The sequence below is a fragment of the Trematomus bernacchii genome, unplaced genomic scaffold, assembly GCF_902827165.1.
Source record: "Trematomus bernacchii unplaced genomic scaffold, fTreBer1.1, whole genome shotgun sequence".
NCBI lineage: Eukaryota > Metazoa > Chordata > Actinopteri > Perciformes > Nototheniidae > Trematomus > Trematomus bernacchii.
In genome coordinates, this window is record NW_022987531.1 from 921,430 (window position 1) to 927,429 (window position 6,000).

Genomic DNA, 6,000 nt, shown 5'->3' on the forward strand with positions numbered 1-6,000 from the left:
CAAGAGAATACACATTATTGTATTAGGTTAGTTGAAAGTAGTAATATTAAGTTCAACCTTATATTTTTTTATTTAAACTTCATATTATTGCTTTCAACTAACCTAATACAATTTTACAAAAATTCAGTTTGTTCAGTGTAGCGGTGGACTGTCAACTGTTGGACTTAAATACAGATGTGTAAAAAATGTACTAGTTTAGATTCATTATACCTTTTTTATAAGTTACTTTTATTTGGGGATTTTATGATTTATTTAATATTTGTTTTGGGAAATAACACGTTTTTTTCTCCAAAAATTATAGAATTCTACTTGGTATTAATGTAAGTGTTATAGTTATAAAATGTACATTTAATTTGAATAAGTAAATAAGTTTAAGAGTCGTTTTCACTCAAAGGGTCCATTTGTTGTATTTGTATATATGGAGAATAATAATCATGGGTAATTACCTGAAACTGTGTTTTCGTTCCCTCAGAATGAGCGCTTCATATCTACACAGGGAGCGGTTCCTCTTCAAAGAGTCTTTGCACCGCCATGTTTCTACAGTAGCTGAGAAAAGGCAAACCGAACTCTGGCTCCAGATAGGATGTTTATGTTTTTACATCACAGAGGGGGTCTGTTGGCCACAATGTTATCGCAAAGATGCCGCTAAAAACGACACACTGTCCCATTAAAAGTCAACCGAAGTTTCACTAGACCAGACTAACAACATTTCAACAACATGTCCAACACTAAATGTAATTGATTCATATTTACAAAACGATAATTTGTTATACACAAGGAAAAAACTGTTTCATAAATAAGGAAATATGGAAGCTCAAACACATGTCTTATTCAAGTGGAACAAATAACCCACTGACCTTCACTGTGTATCAGCTGAGAGACAACGTTTATTCTGACCGCATTACTTATCGCACTCACTTTTAGTGTTTCTGTCAAACACACACACACACACACACACACACACACACACACACACACACACACACACACACACACACACACACACACACACACACACACACACACACACACACACACACACACACACACACAACTAGCAACAACCACAGTGTCCTTCTACTATCATACTGGAATGTAAAACAGGCTCCCAAACTCCAGACGAACTTGAATCTCGTTAATTAATAGCGAAATCCAGGAGTGGGAGGGAAGGTGACGGAGTATCAGGCAAACAAACAAATAGTGTTCACAGGGCCGTCCCTGGCCAACTTAAGGCCCCACGCAAAGTTATATGATGGGGCCCACTGTTTCGTGAGCTTCGGCGGGGGACGGGGGGTGCTAGTGGAGCCTCGCAGCGGTGAAACCGTGCCGCGCCACACTAATTGCGCCGCATTTTCGGCTCAGATGAGGCCCCCTCCGCAAGATGAGGCCCCACGCAGTCTGCATGATCGGCCTGTAGGGAGGGACGGCCCTGAGTGTCCATGTACAAATCAGGTTAGAATCTCACACAGTGACCAGGTTTTACAGGAGGAAGAACCCAGGCATGTCCCCCCTCTAAACCCCCGGATATAGCACCATCATCAGATCAAAATGTAACTTTCTCCCATACTTTAGTCTATGATCAGAAAATCCTGTAATGAAATAAACTGTTCATTGTTTTTAAGTACATCATTAGCTAAGGTTAGCATGCTAAACCGCTGAACTAAAATGGCAAACGTAGTTATTGTAATATTACACTGCTAACCATGGCATGGCATGTCTCTGTGGACATATTGCTGTGCTAACATTAGCATTTAGCTAGTACAGCCTCAGAAACACGCTAGTGTGACTGTATTCTAATGTAACGTTAAAAGAACTGGTCACGATCAATGAGTAACTGCAGATCAGATCAGGGAACATCAGTGCAATGATGCTTTTATTTTACTTTGGATCTTTAACAACAAATCACTTGAAGACACAGAAGGAAAAACACACAAAAGGTAAACCTATGTCATGCTCTGCTAATTTGAATAAAAATAACATTCTCAGATCATTCGTCGCTCCTCTTTTTCCTGCCCAGCGGATTGTTGCCCTTTGTCCCGGCCGAACGGTGGCTGCTGAAGGGTTATCATGTCAATCATTAACTGTCAGGTCAATGCTTAGTAAAAGTAGTATCTGTTGACAGCAGGGAGGAACCTGCTGGAGGATTTAAAACTACAGCACCAAAAAGATTCATACTCACTCGTAAATTAACAGCAGTGTATAGAATATACAGTAAGAGTCTTCACACTATCTTTGGATACAATTTCTTAAAGCAATAGAAAGATACCTCTGCCAAGGCTAAACTTGCCTGTAAAAATATAGTTTTATAATACAACACAATACCATACAATTATTTTCCTATTATGGTTTTTAAAAGCTATTTCCTAGCTCATACAAAGTTAACAATGAATTGATGTGTGTATCATAACAAGGCTAACGCGAGTTAATATCAGTTGTGTGCCTCAAACTGTATCTGTCGTCCCTGGAAACAGTGGTTATGGTCTGTGAGTAATATGCAGCATGTGCAATCGATGCTGCCATGTTGGTGATGTTTTCTTATTTGCTGGTGTTATTCCCATTTGCATGTATAGTTATGAACCCTGAGAAACTGTTTGTTTCAGGGTTTTTATAAAGGACCCTGAAGTCATGTGAAATTCTTATGATTATTCTTTTTATTAGGATTCAACAGATTTGGTGGAGATTTCTTCTCCTTGAGTGCCATCTACTTTTGTGGATTTTTTTCATGTTGTTTATTATATCAACAATTATTTTGTGATTTCTAAAATGATTTCCATCAGTGATTTCCTTTTTTGTCTTTATTTCTTTTATAACAAGTACCACAATATCTCAAAACACATACATACTTCCATTATATGCTAACCTACAGACACATTTGACATTTTTGCATGCACAATCTGCTACAGCTTCTTTTTCCGTTGTTTAATGCTGTGCATATTTCCCAAAGTTTGGACATTACAGATGCCATATGTCTCTTAGGAATGCAGTTTAAAAGTTACTTCTTGGGCGGCAGTTATAAGTCTAACTCCTAGTGGCAACAGATCAGCTCAATTTTATGGCACAGAATACAGAGATAATCCCAAGATAATTTACAAAGGTTCTTATTCCAAACCACACCATTTGCAATATGTTTAATGTACATAGCTTAAAAAAAATGTATTTCAGGTACCGTGCTATGATAAATAAGGCAATTAACAGGTGTACTGAACCAAACACTGTCTGCCTTTCACTGTAATAAGTACATATCATAGTTCTTTCCACATAACGAAATGGAAATAATAATGTAAGTAGAAACCTTTTAAAATAATCTTCATGAAAAAAGGAATTATTGAACAAAAAATCCCTTTGAATTATTCATATATCTGAATAATTATGTCCACGTTTCTGAACAGTGAGTGTAAAATGTGAGAGCCAGGAGACTCCTGTAGGGAGGACAGATAAATACTGCCTGTGTGTCCTTGGGGGGGCTCAGAGGAGTCCAGTGTTCATCTATACTGTAGGTCTGCAGCTGACTACAGCACAAAAGCACTTCCATTATCCAGTAACACTACAACACTGGACTTCCTGTTAAAAGCCAATCATCAGCCATTCATAGGCTTTTAGTTCCCATCAAATCTTAATGGCAGCGAGGCGGTTCCTTTTCTGGTTAGAGCTTCACGTGTACACACTCGCAGTCACATGATCACAATGCATGCACTCGCAGGCACAAACAGCTTCAGCTACAAGTCGAGATCTGATCCACCAAGAGCTTAGGGTATAGCAAGTAATGGTGTGTGTGTGTGTGTGTGTGTGTGTGTGTGTGTGTGTGTGTGTGTGTGTGTGTGTGTGTGTGTGTGTGTGTGTGTGTGTGTGTGTGTGTGTGTGTGTGTGTGTGTGTGTGTGTGTGTGTGTGTGTGTGTGTGTTTGCATAGAACATGCCCAATCATGATTGCTTTTTCTGGAATGTTGTGCTGTGGTTTCACCTGACGATGGCCACAGGGGTGGGTGGGGATGGGGGGGGGGGTTCATCTTCCTACTCCTGAATAATTGTTTTACCACATTGTTGTTTACTGCATTACCACTAAACTAAAGCCCATGAAATGGCTGCATTGATGGATAAAAGAGTAGATTATTAAATGGATGAGCTTCTGCTTTAAAGAGTACAGTGTGAACATTTATTCTGAACCAAGTATTAGATAAGTTAACCCTTTATTAATCACTTCATCAAATTTGGTTTTGCAGCAGGACAGTACAGATAAACAGGTTAATTACACACAAAAAAGTCAAACTAAAATAAGCATTTAAATACAAATAAAGAAATAGATAATCAAATAGCAACAAAAATGATTAAATAGAGAATTGTATGGTAGAGTGATGGGAAGAGTACAATGTTACTGTCCCTCCACCTTAAATACACACACAGACATTTAGTCTACACTTACTACATGTTGGTCATATTCTTTCGCAATAGTTCCATATCATTTTTGATCTGTCTAACCTTCTTGCACCACTATCATTTTGTCTTTCTCGTAAGTCAGACATTACTTTCAGTCATGCATGTGAAGTAGTCACAGATGACCATTCAAATGAATACGTAGCATGAATCAAGAGGAAATACAAAATTGTGTTTAATTTTCAAAATGGCATTCACTTCCCTTTATATAAAATGAAATAAACCATGAAATTAAAAAATATATTAAAAATGATTTTGTATCTTTGGGCGAGCAGCTTCCCCATGAAGCTCAACATATTTATATAAGATATATATAAATACCGGTATATCTGCACCCAGAAAAGACACTTTGTACGTATATCAAAACACTTAAGGTACAATTAAGAATGACTACACTAAAAGGAGTCCAAAAGAACTGGCATTAATAATACAAGCATACAATTAATTGTTTTTAGGTTTTTAGCTAAAGCAAGATGTAGACAATAATCTGAGTTTTAAAAAAAGCAAAAATCTAAACAGATTATTAATTATTAAGAAAACTCCTAATTTGAAAGTCCATGGCATATTATTGTATGACAAATATTACAAGCATCATGTTGACAGAAACATGTTTTGATAAAAACTATGAGACAACAGTGAAAATAAACTGTGATCAGGGTCAATAGAGAGGTAAACTGATATATAATCTTTCATGATGAGGAGGTACCTCTATGCAACTTCCTGTATGTACGTGTGTGTGTGTGTGTGTGTGTGTGTGTGTGTGTGTGTGTGTGTGTGTGTGTGTGTGTGTGTGTGTGTGTGTGTGTGGAGTCTGTCAGTCATGCTGTGGGGGGGGGGACTCAGACTGAAACTCTGATGAAAGATCCCTCCCACCTCTTCTCGTGGTGTTGGTGGGGGGGGGGGGCTTCTGTGTCATCCATTGTTATAAATACAGATGAAACCTCAGTCCACCATGTTTCAAAAGGGGTAGTATGTTGGACAAAAGTACCTTATGGGCGGCTAGTGCACATCCCACAAACTGAAACCCCAGGCAGGTGTGTGTGCTGATATGAATCCCCTTCCTCGGATGGATGCAGACTCATTTAAATATACTGTCGCCCCCTTTGAGTATATCCTTACTTTTACTTAACACTTTTGCAAAGGTGCACCATATTCTTTAACAGTGTTAAATAGACGGTTCAGACAGAAGGTAAACACATGTATACTCAGCTAGACTTTTTTCAGATGAACATTAATGCATGCAAACATGTTCTATTGAACCCAAAATCCTAATATGAACCTGAAATGTGCACTGTATGCCTCTTCAAAGGTTCCCCAACCTCTACTGTCTGCAGGGATGTGTGCATTTAAGAATGTACACTATAACTATACATAGGCGCTGCAGTATCAGCCGGTAGGGACTTGGCTTGGAATCACAAAAGTCGCCAGTTGAAGTTCCAATTTGACCCAAAAGTACGGACTGTGGATCGGTAGCTCAAGAGATGCCAGTTCATCTCCTGGGCTCTGATACCATAACAAAATGCTTGTTTGTATATGTGTGTATACATGCATTCAGACCTTATGTGTGTATA